At 40.4% G+C, this 20175-nt stretch overlaps 1 long non-coding RNA gene across 1 annotated transcript in view; it reads left to right on the top strand.

Annotated features, from left to right (window-relative positions):
• The window catches only part of LOC140333028 (uncharacterized), a 48029-nt gene that overhangs the window by 798 nt on the left and 27056 nt on the right, over positions 1-20175 (top strand). The window contains exon 2 of the long non-coding RNA XR_011921270.1: positions 8048-8154. This is a non-coding gene — a long non-coding RNA (uncharacterized lncRNA). The remainder of the gene's footprint in view (positions 1-8047; positions 8155-20175) is intronic.

Below are 20175 nucleotides of genomic sequence, written 5' to 3'. Positions count from 1 at the left end.
CTTGTAATGTGCCATCTCGGTCTTCGGGTCGATGCAGCCCTGGGCCCTGTGGAGTCACCGGTGCTTCAAGGGTTACATTGTTGTCCTCTTTTTGACATCAGGCATTGAGTTACCTGTGCTTTCTATATATATATATATTTATATATATATATATATAACATTGAAGGAGCTCTCAGGGAAAACAAACAGAGCGGGTCAAATCGAAGGCTGAGATAATGGGCCCATGTCTGCTAAGGTGTGCCTATCAATGTGCAAAAGCTCACAGATAAATATGATATTTATTATATAAATGTGTATATATAATATGCTATGTTTCTAATTTTCAGCTATTATTCCCTTCTGAATCCCTGAACAGCTCAGGTGTTCAGTAATTGTGTTACCTGTACAATTGTTTCAGCTGTGTGACTGCATCTACTGACACAAAATATCAGATTTATATCCAGGGAATCAGAATTCTTTATAATGACTTTTATGTCGCAGGTCCCAATTGGATCTTTCTGTAATGGGTTGATCCTAAATGACAGGGTAAAAGATTGAGTAGGTCTTATGATTGATATATTTCCTGGCAGGCTTAATCTTTAATTCCTAAGGAAGTTCAGTGTGACATTTGTGGGGTCACTTTTTAGCCCCCAGTCTCTTCCCTGGATAGGGAGTCCCCATCATCTCAGCCATTTGAGCAGGAGTCTGACTCAGGAAGCCATAATTCTTATCCAGGGAGTATTACAGGAATGGCTGGAAAGAATCACAGATCCTGCGGGCAATAAATATGTTTTTGCTGCTCTCTCCTGTTTAATATTATCAAATCCATGTTTAGACAGATGTTGGGTGTACCCTACTGCAATGTTTTAAATACATGGCCGTAATAGCCATGATTATAATTTTACCCCCCAAGGCACAGATTTACACCAGCAGAAAGTACAAATTCCTGAGGCTGATACTAAAACGAGATAAAATCCTGTTTTTCTTCCACAGATATTCCAGGTATACATCTAAATGGGTAAATGCTACAGACTTTATCTTGCTGCAGTCTCTGTACTGTGTGGTAACTATGGTTATCTTAAATCATCAATTGTCGAGTCATAATTGGTGTAGAGGGTTTGGGCTGACGTAGGCTTTACAGCCAAATTTCCATTTCTGGGATGCAGCTAGATTGTGGACCAAATGACCTCTCCATGATGGGATGAATGAGAAGTTTATTGATTGTTTTCTGAGTCACCATGAAAAGACCTTCATCATACACCTGATTCCACTTATAGTCTTATAGCTCTTTACTCTTCCTTCTCCTATCTCCTCTTTTATTATATCTATACTTCATTTCTCCATATCTTTCTTTCTTTCTATTTTCCTCCTTTTCTTACCTTTTCTTTTGTTTTTCTTTATTTCCTCCCCTTATTTTTCCTCCGCCTTTCCCTATTTTTCAATTTCAGCTCACTCTTCTAATATTCTCCTTGCTTCTTTCTCCTTTCCTTCCTACCCTTTTCTCTTAGTTCTCCTTTGCCTCTCTTTTTCTACTTCCCTTCTACTATTTTCTGCCCACTTCTCCTTTTTTCTTCTCCTCGCTCCTCTCTTTCATTTTCATTCCTTACATTTCTCCTTCCCCTTGCATTTCCTTTGTACCTTCTCTTCTCTCATTTACTCTCTTTTTTTCCACTGTTGTCTCTTTTTTTCTCCTTCTCTCTTCCCATACTTTAATAACTTTCTTCCATTTTTTTTACTTTCATCTTCTTTTATTGCCTCCCATTTTTATTGTGTTTTACCCTTCTTCTATTCAACCCCCTTGTGTTTTTAATTTTCCTTCCATCTTCTCTTTTCCTCTCTTTCTATCTTACTGTCTCCTTCCCCCCCCCCCCCCCCCCCTTCTCTCATCCCATTTCCTATCCTCCTTCCACCTTATCTTTTTTACCCTCTTCTCTCCTACCCTTTCTCCTCTTCCTTCCTCCCCTATCTTTTTCTATCATTCCCATTCCTTTTCCTTGTCTAATTCTTTCCTATCCCTTCCTTACTTCTAACCTCCCTGCCCTTCCCTCTTTTATCTACCTCCTTTTTTTAGGCAAAATGTTGAAAACTGAGCAAGCAAGTCATTTTTATTTAATCAATGTTCACTGAATCAAGTTTATGGTGCATCAAATACTTGTAGTCCATCAAATATCAATCAAATTAATGAGAAATGATCACATTGCATATCACGAGTACAATTTATGGGAACCAATCAAATTTCACCTTGTTGAATTCCAAAGAAATCAAAGATTAATCTTATTTGTCGCCGTTGGTCTCTGCAATGTTGTTCTCCTTTATTCTGCTTGTGGAGGTGACTGCAAGAGTTAAAACTGCAGTCCCCCAACACATCACAGCGTACAGCGTAGACTTCTCTGCAGGGAATTTAGTACCTCTCACATGGTATCATTTCTGTGACGAATATATGAAATTTCTCAGCGGGTGTTCGGGATGTCCATTGCTGCTGGGTTGACTTTACCTGCATTTCTCTACAGTTTATCACAACTCCACACACTATATCACACCATTCCAAAAATATCGCCTAACATAGGGACTGTGAGCGAGTCAAACGATTGTTACATTCACTTTTTTTCTTGTTCAGTGCCAGGTTTAAAGCAGAACTATAAATAAATGCATAGCTTTGAGTCCATATACTTCGATAAATCAGGAAATATTTCAAGCTCATCCTTTTACTCTTCTTTAGGAAGAATTCATATTTTTCCATGCAGACCCGGAGGTGGGGTTAAGGCTTGGAAAAAGGCCCTAACCCCACCTGTTTTATAGTTTCCAGTAAATTGGTCATTTCCTGTGGCTGGCTGGAGGAGAAAATGGCAGGATTAGCACTAATTTTGTGTAATTCCAATATGATCTATAGAAAATATTCTGATCAGCCAAAACATTAAAGCCTCCTAATATTGTGTAGGCCGCCTTGTGAAAAGCTCGGGTCCATGGAGGCATGGAGTCCTGAAGACCTCTGAAGGTGTCCCATGGTATCAGATAGCAAGATGTTTGGAGAGGATTATTTAGGTCACACTTCCTCTGCTTGGCAACCTTCTTCCCATAGTGCTGCCATGGCTTCCCCTGGTAAACAAAGTCTAAGTCCCAAGCCATTCACAAGGGCCGAAAAAAGAACTTTATTTATTAATCCCAACCATCTTCCTCTATTACTTCCAATAGTCCAATTCTGACCTTCACATGTCCAGGGGTTAGCATGGCACTCCATCAGGTCTGTAGCCATGCAACCCCTATACACAGAAAACTGTGATTCTGACACTATTCAATCATTGCCAGCAACATTTTTAGCACTTCATGGTACACTATCTGGGATCAGGCATGATGCCAATCTGGCTTCCCATTCCAATGTGCATCAATAACCTTGTCATTGACTTACCTTCTCTAGACCACTTGTGCTTGGTACGAACTACTGAATACTGAGAATCCTCCTCAAGACCTGGAGATGCTCAGGCCCAATTGTCTATTCCTTACCAATTAGGAATTTTCAAAGTCCATTTTCAGGAACAGACTTTTCATCTGCTGCCTAATATATCCCATCAGTTGACAAGTGCCATTGTAACCAGATAATCAATGTTATTCACTTCACCTATAGCTGAGTTTATTGTTTTGGCTGATTGCTGTATATGATAGCATTAAATAAAAAGTGAGCAGTCTTACCCAGAGGATAGCTCATTCCTTGTTCTGGTACACACATGAAAAATCCGGACTTATAAAATACAGTTGACTGCTGCTCATATGACCATCTGGAGATCTTCTAATAGGGACACCTGTTTCAGTAATGGGAAATCTCTGCAATGGGAAAAAAATAGAGAGAGAGCTTTTAACCCGTCTCTGCTTTATCCAAACCTGAAAAACAAAAACAACTTTACTTCACTGCTTTCATTCAGGTGAATCAACCAGACCAGTGAATCTACAAGCCATACCTCTGTAATTATGGTATTGCCTTTGGAGCTTTTACCATTCTGCCTGCCTGATCAGTACAAAACCTTTTCATGTCCTAATTGAACTTTAATATTTCCTTTTTAGAGCAACAGCAACCCTTCCAATATTCGTCTGATCTTTGTCTGGGGCTTTAATCATTCTCTATTAGGAAAAAAATGTTTTGTATGCATTTCAAATGTGAGAATCAATTTGCTCTTTCTTCTCCTTGAACCATCTCATCATTTTACCTTCTACTCCTAGGCAGTAAAGCAGAATCTTTGATATTTGTCAAACTTAAATTGTAACTGTTTGTAAAGATTTGTTTTCTTCATCTAAAAAAACTATTCTGTTTGTGAGAGTACTATTAGCTTGGGAGGCACATCTCGTTCTCTGCTACACAGCGTGACCATCATGCAGCGGTGTTAGAACATTGCAATTTCAGATCTCCGTCCTGGAAGTTGATGGAAGCTGGTTGTCACATCTCTCAGCCAGAAATCGCGCTGTCGTTTGAAAGGTAGCAGGGGGTGAATTAGTGCTTCTGTCCCACTGCCAGCGCTCACTTTTGATTAGTATTTTATCAAGGGAACCGTACGCCAGCTGACTGTGGATTTTATTTTTTAAAGACCGTATAAGAGGCCAGGCAGCCAAAAATGTAGGCAGAGAATTCAGCTAGGACTCCCATCCAAATTAGTCATTCTTCCACCATATGCTAAGTCTGGCAAATAGTTAAACCTGAAAGATAAAAACTCTTTTTAGATCCTTTTTAGTAAATATACCATTGGAAGTGTTTGGTTGTCTTTGTAGGAGCATCTCTGGGGTTCCATAGTTCTGGGGTGTTTCTTTGGTTTTCATATGGAAGTGGAGTGTTGTTGGCAGGGCAAAGCCAAAAAAAGCAAACCAAAAAGTTTGCAGCATATCACATTGTTTTGGTCTGGATATGTTTTTAGGTGGGTGGTTGGTTGTCATTGTACACTGACACTAGAACAGGAAATAAGCTGGAAGGGAACCTTGATTTACTCACTGTTTCCTGTTCTTTGCACTTTCCTTCGGCCATTGTGATTGGCTGGTCTGGGACGACTTAGGGTAACTCTCATGCAGGCCCATGGAAGTTCATTCCTGCGCATTGCATGCCCAGCTCAGCTTTATTCCCACAAACCCAAAGCAATCGGGCAGGTAGAGGAGATTATTGCAAAAAGGACATCGCATGTAAAGTAGAACTTTACTTTCACCGCAAGGGAAAATCTCCAATAAAGGACAGAGAAAGCAATAAGAACCTTTTGTTATACGTAGTCTTCTCCTGCTCTTCTAATATTAGCAATGCTTCTCTAGCTCTGTGAAAGTGAAAAAACCTTTTCATGGACCAAATAGATTAAATCTACCGTTCTTAAACTTCTAGGTGGAACAGCTTGAGCTTTGTCTTCTCTTGTTTTTCTGTGTAACACTTTATTGTAATCCTAATGAGTGAATCTTGAATCCAAGCACCACACTGTGATCTTCACAAATTCATTCCAATAACATATTGTAACAAATTCAGGTGCTGCTGATCTGTCCTCTTCATTAGGGCTTATAGGAATGAAATGATGGAACAATATACCAATGATAAAAAACTGTTCAATGTTTTAAAATGTGTTATGGGTTTGCACTGCATCCATCAATCAATCACTGATTTGGACAGCTTCAGCATTATTAGTCAAGCAGGGGGTTCCAGTGCCATCTACCTTCCTAAGAATTGTAAGCCTGATTTCACTTATAAGGCTATGTACACACATCTGATCACTGGAACTGATCTTTTGTATTCGCTCCCAATGACAAATGAATGAACATGCAATGTACACACAGTGACCATTCTGTTCAATGGAAGAGGGAGAACAAGCAAGCTTCACCCCACTGTGCTCGCCTCCACTGACATGCATGGTGGTCATTCCCAATCGTCAATTATTGACACACATGCCAGATTCGTCTCTAGTGATGTTTATCTGAATTGCATATGCAGTCTTAGTTCCCATTGAGTTGAAACTCAAGATAAAGACAAAATAAACAAGTTGAGAAATGTATATAAAAGACAATTTTACACATCAGAATAGTGCGTTGAATAAAATATATGAAAATGCATTTACTAAAATGCTATACAAACTTTTGCATGCAACGTGTACTTTTAAGTCATTCTCTGTTTAGGTTCTTTAAAATAATATCCTGCCATAAAATCCAATCCCATTTCTGTTCATTTCTGCCCCCATGCATTGTCAGCCTTTCACACGTGCCCCCAAAGAAGTTGTGCTGACCCCCATGATCCACTGTTGTCGCCATCAGGAACTCAGTCTGGAGCAATGCAGTCAGTGCATGCAGGCAGGAGAGGTCTGAAATGCATGTTCTAAATACAAGCAGTGTAAGTACCTGAATATGAGCCGGTATCAGTTTGGGGCAGCCTACGTTTGGCAGGGCTGGTATGAGAAATTTAAAAGCAGCAGAAGGAGCCAATTATTTGTGTGCTGTGAATGAGAGAAGACAAAGAGATGAGCTCATTCCTGTGCTGCTTTTTTTTTTACTTGTCCAGTGACAGACTGGGATAAAAATCAGAACAGTCTGGGCCTAGGAGAAGTAGGTTGAATAATGCTGACTATTAGATTAGGGGCATCTTGTGGTGGAAAAGAAGTACTGCAGGCAAGATCTCTGGATTAAAAGTGAATATTGCAACAAAAGCATTTTTTTTTGTTATCTTTATCAAGTCAGTATGTTGATTTGTGTAGTGGGTTTGCTGAAAGTTTTCTTTTTTTTTGTTTTTTTAATTTTTTCAGTACACATCAAACTTATTGGGACTGCATCAGGCAACACCCTGAAGTTCTGCTTTAAGGCATAAGCATTGTGCGAGCATGTGAATGTAACTGTTGTAGATGGATATGATGCAAGGGGCAGGAAATAATAGTTAAATCAGCGGTGGCTTTGGAATCGGAGAGTCGCAGCTTGCACAGTGGGAGAAATTATCCAGCGTTACAAAGATCCGCCGGCAGCTGTGCTCAGTTATGTGATAGAACAATTGCGCTTGGAGGCGGCATGGCGAGGCGGGCAGGTGTCTGTGTGCAGCCATCTCTGATAAAATGTGCCACTAGCTGGCTGTGTGTCAGACACGGTCACAGCGATACGCATCTGAGGGCTAGCAAGAATCAACCCCGCTCACTGCCCAGGCCACATGTGTTGACTAAAAACTAGTGAATACCATGGTGAAAGAGGAGATGCTCATATCTTGGGTTGGGTTTTTAAAGTCAGGATTTAAGTAGCTGATGGTGCCAACTCCAGCACCTCATCCTTATCCTTGTATCTTTATAAACTTCATCACCAGCCACTTTCGTTCACATAAATAATTACCAAGAGTAACCTTCCATCAATCATTCCCATTGCTATGAGTTCATCTGTATGTTGGGAAGGTTTTGTTTGATCACCAGTGTATATAGAAGCAGCGTGAAATTGCAGGAGAATTGTCCATGAATAACATTGATCCATTGCATTGTTCCCTTCATATGTATATGGCAGCCCATACCAATCCCTGCACTGCTCATACTCTTTTTTTTTTCATTCCTCCCAGCATTCCTCCCTTGTGTCTGCTGAACACACAATAACAAATTGTATTTTCACTAGCAATGTATGCACAGGAGGATTCAGACACTTTTTAGCATTTACATTTTTTAGTAAGTAAACAAAAGGACTTCAATCTGTTTTTATATTTGTAGCCATTATATTAACACTTAGCCTAGGAGGGGGAGCGCTAGAAGCCCCTGGAAGAATCAGATCTTGCTAAATGCAGAGAACCATTGTCTTTTTGTGGCTCCTTCACGGTACAGTCAGCTGGCTGTGGGTGTAAAAGTGAACCCCTTGTATTCTTTACCTACAACAGAAAAACTGCTGTCACCCTGGATGTGCTGTCTGGTAGAGGTGCAGGAATCACAGAATACTTTGGCAGGAAGGAAATTTGTATTTTGCTCTTAGCTATATTGCAGCCTAAAACTAAACACTGATCAGCTGACAACAATGTGCTTGTTAGCCCCCCTCCAAAATGCATGGTAATTTATGGGAATATAACAGAAAAGAATACTTATGATACCTTATTTGACTCTTTTGACAGCTAGCACTCTTCTGATATCTCGCTCCAGCACTGAAATATAGACAGAACCTTGATTGACCCCAAATGCAATATAGGACTGGTCTGATAGGAAGTATGAACCAGAAAGGGTAAGTCATTATGTTTATATGCCACCTAAGGGAAATTTTTATCTGATGACCAGAGTTTAAATCTATTAATATATCTGATCTATCTATATGTATTTTAATTTAAATCTGAATAATTTATGAAATGTGTATATATATATATATATATATATATATATATTTATTTATTTATATATATGTGTGTATGAAACCCAACAGGGGGAAAGTACAAAACTAAAAGGGTAGGGAGTGCCTTGAAGAGAACAACGCTTCCAAAACATCCCTCCAACGCCTTGCTTATGGTATTGATGCGTTATTCCGGCCGCAGCTGGCACAGCCGGCTTCAATCTTTATTATTTTCCCCCTGAACTGGCACCCACTGTTGTTTTTCCTGGCCGTTTCCTCCTTTGCAATCTCGGTAAAATCCTGCAGATCTTGTTTATTCACGCCAAAGCCCATATACAGTGATTAAAAAGCATTATTATTATTATTATTAAACAGGATTTATATAGCGCCAACATATTACGCAGCGCTGTACATTAAATAGGGATCTTTATTTATTGCTTTAATCTTCATAACCAAGCGTCTTGGCGTTCGTCACCACTTTAGAACTCCATCTACCCAATACGTGTTTCTGCGATCCTAAACCCTCATAAGAGCATTGCATTTCTTAAGAGAAAATATTAGTAGATAATAATTGTGAATATATTAAAAAGTGAATTAGAGCATGCTTAGCCAGCAGCTTGGAAAATCTACAATATGATAATGTAAAGCAGTGTTGCGCATTTGCCTTATTTTTTAGGTCAGTGCTGAATAAATATTTTTCAGGACACAAATATACAAAATGTAAACACTTAAAGGGAATGTCCACAAAAACACACTGGCTCTGGGGAATGAATAGTTTTCTTTGAAATGTAAAACCTAGGACTACTCCAAATGTATATGCCAGCTATTGGTGGAAAATAATTTTTTGATATCTGTTTGAAAGGGGTTAATAGATCTGCTGATCTGGTGAGAAATAAAAGTAGAAGAAAAGTCATAGAACCCCTTCAGGGATTGCTAGGGGTCCCCTGAGCCATGAACAATTTGGGCCCTACAGATCAGTTTAAATGACTTTGGCTATCTGTAAGGGTGACATTCTTCTATATAGGAGGAATTCTTCCCACTGACCACCATACTCATGTACTGTGAGCTGTGGATATAGTAATTATAGAAGGGGTTCCCTAAGGACCTGAAAGGTATTTAAAGGGTCGCCCCATGTTAAAAAGTTCACGAAAGGCTGGTGTACAAGGTCTTTCGAAGGATTAATGTACGTGTATTGCATTGATGTGCTGCATATTTCATTAGATTTTGCCCTGATATATACTTTTACTCTTTATACGCTTTATATACTCTATACTGTATATCCAAAGTAAAGGGTTATTAAAGGGATTTATGTTTTTTTTTAAAATTTTTTCTGCAACATGTAGGTTTTTATAGCTTGTAATAGTAGATAAATTTACTGTGACCTGCTTGGTAATGTTGCAGCCATTTCTTTGCTTATGCGAACCATTTCTTTTCAAATTACTAATAGGTTTAAAGCTCTCACTTTCTCTAATTGAGACACCTTGTCTTGTCAGTAGGGATCACAGATAATGGTTGTGCCAAGACCATTCTCTGCTTGGGTAATTCACAGCTCTTAACTAGCAAAAGAAGCCCATTAATTACTGGTCTGTGAGCTTTTACAGACCAGAAATGTCTTCATAGGTTACTTTGCTCCATTAGGATATTTACCCGTACATTAGATAATGTTAGTTCTGGCACTTATGAAAACATGTTATAAGCCTGAGTGCCCCTTTATGATTTGTAGTGACCCTATAATAATATTATTATTATTATTATTATTATTAGACAGTATTTATATAGTGCCAACATATTAGGCAGCGCTGTACATTAAATAGGGTTGCAAATGACAGATAAATACAGACAGTGACCGGCGGGGGAGACCCTGCCCTTAAGAGCTTACAACCCAAGAGACCCTGTAAGGATCAGACATTTACAAACTGGTTCCTGTTTTCCAGTAATGATCACTAATGATACAATAACTGCAAAGGCAATGTGTACACTAAAAAGGTGTCTTTCCCTGAACTCACTACAGCAAAGCAAAATTTTATTTATTACAGCGATTTGCTCCTCAATGAATAAAGCAATGGGAATTTAAGGAAAGCTTATTGACCCAGCATATTACAAACATTGCATAAACCACCCTAATGAATGTTTACCGGTGAGTTATGTAACTAGCACAGATCAAAACCTGCAAGGGGTTAACCTGTATTTATCCCTGGAGCAACTCAGTCCTTACATAACATGCCGCACATCTGCATGCCGTTCCATGGAACATAATAAGGGGAATTATTCAGCACAGCTACAAATATTCTATGTGAGATGAATAGAATCAGCACCTTGGAAAGCTCAGCAGCGGTTCCCTCTCTTCATCATGGGAGATGCTGTGCTCTTGTGGGGCCCTCAGCACTGATGAAATGAATTAGGGGGAAAGGAGGAACCCAGTAAGCTTGTAAAAGCACTTAAAAAAATGAAAAACCTTTGCATTTATCAATCACGTCTTGGTTCCTCAGAAAGCCGGTTTGGATTTCCAAGCTCTAATTACAAATTAGATAACTGGTCCCTTATCCCATCCTCACCTTCCCATTCCCAGCGACTTTCAGTGAAATGCCTGAGTGTTAAACTGAACACACAATGAAAAGACCAAAAGTTAAATGACTGGTGGAGCCGGAGGTTTGGGTTGCTGTAATTGAAAATTCCATCTTGGCTTGGTTGGTTTTCAAATTTGGTTTTCAAAGTGCTTGGGTTAGTTTTGGACCTGTGTCAGGTTTTCATTGTGGTCTGTTTCCTTGCTAGGAAGGCTTCTCCTCACTTCCTGTCCCCATATTTATAACAAGAAGTTAGTGAAAGTTTTTGCAAAGAGAAGAGATCTCGTACCACACACCACAGCTGTCTTCAATGGAAGATAAAGGACCAGCTATAATGTTTTATGGATTCTGTATCTTCTTCTCTGCTTGGGACAATGATCACTAACAATGAGAGAGGTTTGATCTTATCCAGGCTTTGCCCAGTAAGCAATCTTGTGGGGAAATATGAGGACCCATTTGTGTTGTCTGGCAAATAAGGATCTTTCCTCCTCCCAAAAAATGCCAGCAATTTCCACATCTCCATGTGACAGGCATTACCCCATGTCAATGACGTTAGAGAATTTGCTGTTTAGACATTATTTCTGAGCTGGTGCAACAATTTTTCAATAATATTTTTATATTTCAGTAGATCCAAGGAGCACAGCATCACTCCATTAGATGGACATTGTGCTTGAAATTAGGTTGGATAATGTGATTACAGTGAAAATTCTAACCTAGATGAGTGCAGACATTATTTATAATCCTCTCTCTAGTTTTTTATTCCACATTGGTCCACATTTATTCCACATTGGGCACTGGGAAAACACAATTTTTATGTACTGGTTTATGTAGGAGAACTTTATGGGTAAGTGTGTAACAGATTGTTGGGAAAATGAAATATGGAGCTCAAGTACTGAAAGTAACAATATTGCAAAGGGGACATAGATGGTAGTAAATACTGAACATGAAGTCTAACCCTTCCTCACATCATTCATTGGTGCTTCTAAGTATTTTGTTACTGTAGACACCCACTTCTAAAGCCAAACTTTCCGTATCTTATCACCCATATCCAATCTACATTTTGCATGGTCCTTGTCATGGTCCAAGGTCATATCCATGTCTCCTTGGCATGCCTCACATCCACCCCTTCCTGGCATAGCCCAAAATCAAGTCTTTCCCCAAGGTATTCACACACACCTTCTTTGATCTACCTCTCCTTGTCATGTCCAGCACTCCTTGTCAAATCTACAAATCATGGTCCCTTCTTTGTCATGCACAACCCCAAACTTCATTTTTCCTCTTTTACCAAAAATCACATTTGCACCTCATTATGTTCTTATTTCTTCTGGCAGTGAAGCAGATGGTTCCCTAAGCAGCTAAGTATGGGTTATACTATGCACATGTCGTTGAGTGGGAAAGTGGACCACAAACCCAAAGGAATCATACATCCTGGTGCCGCATGACCCCCTCATAGCAAAGCTTTTAATCACCGGCCATGAAATATGACGTCAATAGGAATGTACAGCAAAAATAAAAAGATAGAGGATCAGCAGGACAACCAGGTGACCACTATTGTGAGAAGGGGATAAACAATGAACTCATGACCAACACTCTTGTTAAAAGAAAATCGCTGTGCAAAATTCCATCTTTTCAAAGCTTACTTTTCTGCTGTTGTTAAGAAATATGGGTTTTTCAGTCATTTACCCGGCAGCTTTATTTATACTCTTGGGTTGATTAGTGCTTTAATATGGATCTATACCTTAGACCTGACCAGGAAAGCAGACTTATCCCCGTATGATGGGCTAGGTGGGAACTCCCTGTTCTCAGACAGATGATGAGACACCGGCTATCTCTCTCTCTCCTTGTATAATATTGGTGTTTTTCCTGCCACTGCTGGAACAATTGGCTTCAATCTTCATTATTTACTTACAAGCCGGCACAGCAAATAGCTTTTTCCATCATTTTGCAATCTCAGAGAAAAGCCCCAGATAGTTTTTGTTCTTCCACATATTACATAGAGCAATAAAAAGTGTTGTTTTACACAGTGGGTAACGAAAGGTTGGGATGGAAAGCTTAAGCTGATCTATTTTGTTTCTCCAGAGATAAACTAGAATCACAAATGTCTGGTTTGTCCCTGAAATAGCCAAAGGCCCAAAGGTGGGGCTGAGCCTAGCGTTTATCTGTGATATGGAAGGTGCAGTCTGGAGAAACATCAAGGCCTATTACACACAAACGGAACTGCCAACAATTTTACCGAATGGTCATTAATGCTAAAACATGGAAACATGGTGCACATGTATGAAATTCTGCCTGTGGGGAGTAGAAATGGGGGTGAAGCACTGGACCATATGAGCGCCCCATCAGAATATTTGTGCACACAACGATTAACTTTCAATAGATTTACTTTTACACAATGTTTGTAGAAGCTTCCTGTGCACAAGCTAAAGCATGTATGTACAAGACCATAATGTCTGTATATGGCACATCCGTACTCCATCTCAGGTGCTGCCAGTGTATGATTCTACCATGTGTTCAGGTGAGGCACCTCTCACCCCTCTTGACTTGCATGGGATATCCCTCATCACCCACATACATTAGGAGTTTCCTCTAATACTGTCACTGTCCCCTATTCAGGACCCAGGGCTAGAATGCACAAACAATTAGCCCAGATCCATGCGCCAGGCTTGCTCTGCTTTCCTGGCGGCGGAAGCTGAAGAGACAGACAGACTGTATCTGTTGCTTTCAATTAGTAACAATCGGAAGCCTTCGGCTGAGTAAACATACTCGTGCCGGTTCAGGAAGGAAGACTTCCCGCTCATGTATTTTTATATCTTTATGTGACAGCGATACCAGAGCTGTTATTATGGGATACAGCGTATTGCTTCTCAGAGGCCTTAACCACTTCCCCCCCATAGGTGACGCACACTACCTCAAGAGACATCAGCTTGTTGACCTGTTTCAGAAAATGCTCATTTCCTGGCTGTCCATGATCAGCCTATATTGCATAGAGAAGCACAAAGCCCAAACGTAAAAGTTTATTTTTGAAAGAAATCATTGACATGTTGATAAGGGGGCAAAGGAGGAACCATGAAAGGCAAAATACAATGGGGTGATGGCTTTGCCCCCTTAAAGATGAAATAGAAAAATGACCAATGTAACCAACCAAATATCAGGTCTTTGCGATTATTAAGACTGTTTTTTCTTTTAGTGAGAAGCTGTGATGGCAGGGGCACAAGCAAATTTCACGTCGTTGGAGTTACGGGCCGTCATGAAGTTTTTTTTCTTTCTCCAGGGAAAGTCAGAAAAGGACATTCACACTGAGATGTCACAAACACTGGGGGAGAAGTGTCCTTCCTTTCCCTGGAGAAACAAAAACTTTATAACGGCCGATAACTCCAACGATGTGAAACTTGCTTGTGCCTCTGCCATCACAGCTTCTCACTAAGGGAAAAAACAGTTTTAAGAATCGCAAAGACCTGATATTTGCACAGTTACATACTAAGATATTAGGCTGGCATATGCCCCCACACTCATTTCTCTATTTCATCTGTAAGGGGGGCAAAGCCAGGAACTTCTCAGCACCCCCTCGTATAAGCAGAATCATTGTCAGGCCTAATATGTATTAAAAAGCATAACAATCTGTTCAATAATTATGCAAAAAGGTGCAGTTCGATATGACTAGTCTCATCTCCACCGTCAGCCCACAGAACTGCATTCATATCAAGAGACATATTCCCAGGCTGTCTAAGCCTCAGCAAAAAACACATTTGAAAAAGATATGATTTATATATAAAACTTTCAGGGGCTCTGACAACATTTCAGGGATTAGCCATCAGTCATTTAGTACAGTCCATCCACCACAGGTGCACTTTAAGTTCCTTGCTCATTTCAAACTTTTCACAAGCAAATGTGGCATTTCCGCTGCTGACAGTGAAAATGTATTAATCCTGTCGTTTGTATGACACCAGCCATTAATCAGTTGAGTTTCCTCCCCATGCCGTGACAGCCTCTCTTTTGCCTGTCTCCTGCACACAGAGCACAAAAACCGGCTGCCAAATCAGCCTGGCACTGCCCTTGTGTTCTGGTGCCCCTCCTGTGAAAAGAGCTCGTTATGTACATCACCTCTAATGGGTTTCCTCAATACCGTACTGTACAGAGCAGAGGCGAGAGCAAGATGGAGAAATCCCAAAAGTTGCATTTCATTTCAATATAAGGTTCACTTTTATATGCCTGCACCCCTTGTATATACTCTTCCACCACCCTTCATTGTGCCAGCGCACAGAAGGATTTCACTCAAAGACATCTCAGCTGGTTTAACCATTTCATCTCAGATACTTTTACATTTCACAACGAATGAAGCGATTTTTACATTGCCAACAGGTTTATAACTTAATATAATGAAGTAAGGCTGCATATGCAAATCAGATAATCATCACTTGACATAAAGAGTGGTGTCCTTCAGACGGTGATCTGACGTTCACATCGGTCGCCCAATGTCATTGAGCAATCCGCCACGGCGGATCCATAAATGATGATTAGGGAAACACTAAGCATGTCATTAAAGAAGAACACAGTTGGGGGGGCACTTGTTCATCCTACCCCCTTCCCTCTCTATAGAAAAAAATGGGTGTTGTGTGTACAGGGCTCTTTCTTTCATTATGAAAGGTGCCAACGCCTGTTCAGACTGCTCGTCTAAACTGAGCCAAAAAGCTGATTTCACGCTCCAAAAACATTCCATCAATCACAATATAACCAGGTAAATACAATATATCCAACATCCATTCCAGACACCTGTTCCTCTTCTGATTTATGTATCATGAATTCAATCATAATACAGGTCAGTTATTGGACTAGTAAATGGTGGTGGAATAATTGTAGTGGATTGCAAAGGATCAAATTGCATGAGTTATATTGATCAAAAACAACAGAGACAATTGCAAAGTGCTGGTGTGGCAAAGTGATAAGAAAAGTTTAACAGGTATCTCCAGGCAAAAAATCAGGGCTAAATCTTTTCATGGGGATCATTATCCTGGTGACAACTGCCTCCTGACTAGGAATAGGAAGAGAAGCTCCACAATGAGGCAACAAAAACACTACCAAAGTGACAACTAAAACAACTGCATTTCAAGATCTTTGCAACATTCAACATCGGAATCTGGAAGATGGTCTCCATTCGGTGGCTACACAGGAAACTTATGCATAGCACAGTGCGGGTTTATGTGGCGGACAGGTTTGGAGTGTCAGCAGGAGCCTTGTTGGGGATGGTGAATGACAAGGAGTTATTAGTGGATGAGAAACAAGAGCGCCAGGCGTTTTTCAAGTGCTGCCAGGTCCTCGGCCTCCTTCCCGCTAACGTTCACTCACCAGACTCCAACACAGATGTAATTACTGGAATGCCACAATTGTTATTCCGCACCGCCTGCCAGCCGCAAGGTGATTTACATACACACCGACTATCTGCCGCACATGGTCAGGCCCTGAAGGTCACCACATCTTAGTCATTTGTATGTAATTTGTATGTATATGAATGTGTATGAGCCGGACAGGGTCCTGAATGCAGCTGCTGAATAATTCCTCAGAAAATGAGCTACAGACAGTTCAGAAAACCCCAGCCTTCAGCAGAGATCCCAAAGGTTTATTTGTGTGAACCAGAATATCAATTTTGGACAAACATTGACATGGTGAATTACCTTCCCTGTGCTTATACTTGCATAATATCTCACTGCCCCTACCACTGAGCTCATCATGGGAAAAGGTATGTGTTGAGGACATATAGGTAATACACCCCCCCCCCCCCCCAAGCAAGATTTAAATACTATTAAAATGCCAAAGCATAGCTTCTGCTTTGAGCATTTTTCCTGACAGGTCTACTTTAAGACACCTGGTGTACATGTCTAGCCACCATTTCTCTTGTAATAAGCAATACATAGTTCTTCTAAAATTTGGAGAGGGCTGCAGAAAACTTTGCAGCTTTGGGTTCCCATACTGTTTGCATAACCCAAGCATTTAACATTTCAGCAGAGGTAAATCTGCCCTGGTACAGTGTCTGAGCTACATTAGTATTCCACAGAGCTCAGAATGGTACAAGGTGAAAAGGAGAACGTTTAATCCTCCTGCGCTCAGCGATGTGTCAACTAGAGGTGGTACATGAAACTCCACCACATACAGAGCTGAAGAACAGTCAGCATCAGTAGCAGGAAGATTTCCATATCCGCTGCTATGTCATCTTCAACTGCTCTGCCGAATGACACTTTACACAGCCAGTCTGCCTGGACCTGATATTTTAGAATATATGAATTCCATGCCTGACATTTGTTAACATTCAGCTAGCATTGCGATTTGAGCTGGAAACAGACCTTAAATTTTCAAGGGGATGTACATCTGGACCAATGACCTGCACCCAGTTTGGACAAAACCTCACATTACAATATTCAGGCCATCACTATACCTTTTCCTCCAATGTTCATTTCAGTAGAGTCTGACTGGCTCATAGAACTGCCCTGATTTCTTTCAGTCTTGGCATGCAAGGGATTGTGGAAAAGTATTCTAAAGACAGATAAACTTACTTCTTATGGCTGAAGTAGATAAAATCCTCCCCAGAGGAGACACAATTGGGCCTGGACAACCAGATGATCAGGTAAGACCATAATGTAAGTGCAAGTGAAGCCATTGCCATGGCAAGTACTGTGCGATGAGTGCTAATAAATTCCTGGAAATGTTACACTTACAGATCATCTATCATATATACATTTAAAAATCAAGATAAAAAATATAGATAAAGGCAGGTCCACTTCAATCTTAGCAGCCAAATGGATTAGGACTGTTAGGCCTCCACAAAAAGTGGAACATTGCACAAGGCGAAGCCAACCCCAGACTGTTCCTTTAAATTCATTCACCGTTTCTGGCGGCGCCCTGCCAGTGTTGTGTCCGTTCTGATCTCAATCTCTCCATTAATGTTTCTTTTTGAAGATTGTAAAGGAGGGAGCCGTTACCCATCCATGCCCTGAGCCTATGGACATTCTTACCTTTCCTCCAATTCTCTTACAGCTCTTCTCCCGCTGGATTTCCATCTCCTGTTTTATTTATGACTTTTACGCTCAAAAAGTCTGAAAAAATGACGTCAGCTCAGCACTGGCTGGCGCTTCCCCTCATTGCTTTTCTGTCCCCGAGAAGTCTGTTTTATTCATTGTTTTCTGGGAAATGCATCATAAAGCTTTGGCAAGCCAAGCTGTGGGTTTTGGCAAAAGCTGCGTCATTTGTGCAGAACAGCCACCCATCTAAAGCTCATTTCCTAAAGAATAGGTCCAGACAAGAGCTCACATCTTATGTACTTCTTATTCACAAAAGTTCACTAAAAACATTTCAATATTCATCACTTTACCATCACTGGTGAAAATATCGGATAGGATTTATTTTGCTATGGAGGAGCATGGACAAAATAAGGAGGAATCAGCAGAAGAGCTTATTAGTGGTCATTCACATTCCCGATGTAGCTTCATATATTAGGATACGCTCACCAAGAGTCACCATCTGCAGAAAACATTTGTTATGAGCTTTTGTTCCCATCAAATAGGCTTTGTAATTGCCATACTAGTTTATGAAATGCACTTGAAGCAGGTTAGAAGGAGGTCAAGTGCAGGTGAATAATTCTTTCAATGAATTCCTATTAAAAAAATCAATATTTATTACACAAGAAGCCAATGACATGTATGGGATGCAGTTGTCACTAAGTTACTGCCAGCTGATGTCAAACTCATGCCATCAACCCAAAACGTATCCAACAGCGGTCAATATATGAGTGAGGGTTTGATGTTCCACTTAAACCTATCACAAATCCTATTAAGCTGCATTCGGAAGAGGTTATTGGGAAGCGACTTATTATTCTGCTGTTATTCAAGATTTAATATCCTTTATTGGAGTCAGGCAACATTTATTAGTTTTCTCTGCCGTAATACGGGAATGCTTGAAGAAAAACATAGAAGGAAATGCTGTCCTGCAGCTCTTGCAAGGAAAGTCCCCTCCAAAATTTTTATTTACTCCCACGATTTTAATCAGGCTCAGCCATGTTGCCTCGGGGCTGCATAGATTTGATGTGTGTTTTGCATCAAACGAGACCCTGTAGTATTTTTTAATATCATTCTCTGCCAAGCTGGCAAAACTACAGGAAGTGCGTACAGAGAACGGCTGGCGATTTACCAGGATGGCAGACATGTTCTTCCTACTGTGCATAGCATTTAACTAAAACAATAAAATCACCTGCCTAATACTGTGATAGTGGCCTTGTGCCAAAACAGCTCAGGGCATGGACTACACTAAATAACTGGAGGTGGGGTATTGTGATTTCTGACACAATACCCCACCTCCAGTTTTCAGCAGCAAATCATTTATTTCACATGGTGCATGCCAGCTTCCTTCTTGGGGAAGCTAGGGAGGAGATGGTAGCAGTGTATTACACTGCTGCCATCTCCTCCCCAAGTATACAATTTACACCCAACTGGCTTTTCATGTGATATATAGGAAAACAGAATTCATCAGAGCAGACCAATTTCTTCCAGACACTCCATTATCCAGTTTGGCTCACCTGTCCATTGGCTTGGGACAGGGGTCAACATGAGTGCTCAGACTGATCTGTGGCGATGCAGCATTATACACAGCAAGGTATAACTGGCCAGCATTAGGTTTTCAGCAATTTGTGCTACAGTAGAATAACCCCCGTGCCCCTACCTACCCAATCACAACCATGGCATTCACGACCGTGTCACCAATTTCTCAACGGTTCCTTGGACCACTACATTCCTTGAACACCCCATAAAAATTGCTGTTTTGGAAATCATGTGATCATGGTTTTCTAGCTATTACTTTTTGTCCCTTCAAAGTCTCTCAGCTCTTTACACTTTTTTCTGCCTCCAGAACTGACTGTAGAGGGTAGTAGGAAGTTTTGATCCCACTAAACAAATGACTTCTTTTGCAGTAATCCTTTTTCTTCCATCATTTTTCCTCTTGCTTCTGCCTATATTGACAGCTAACCCGGAACAAAAGCTTTATCCTGAAGTTACAAAGAAGTGACAAAGCTCAGTATTTCTATTGTGGTAAAGATTTTTGGCAATACCCAGTCAGAAAAGCTTTAGGTGTTTTTCTAGGCCTTATATTTTGCTTTTCTTCTAGTTAGAGGAGTAAAGAGCCGATATTCTCTTAAATGGTACTGCTGTTTGAAGTTATAATGGAAAGAATTCTCTCAACTTTACCACCTGGTGACCAGGACAGAAAATGTGGGAACATTTTAAACAGAGACTGCAATAACAGTGGTTTTCCCTCTCCTACGCATACCCTGGTAAATAAAAAGATTTTAGTTTAATGTGGAATATATAGAATCCTC

Source organism: Pyxicephalus adspersus, chromosome 6 (assembly GCF_032062135.1).
Source record: "Pyxicephalus adspersus chromosome 6, UCB_Pads_2.0, whole genome shotgun sequence".
Classification (NCBI taxonomy): Eukaryota; Metazoa; Chordata; class Amphibia; order Anura; family Pyxicephalidae; genus Pyxicephalus; species Pyxicephalus adspersus.
This window is presented reverse-complemented; position numbering and strand designations above follow the sequence as displayed.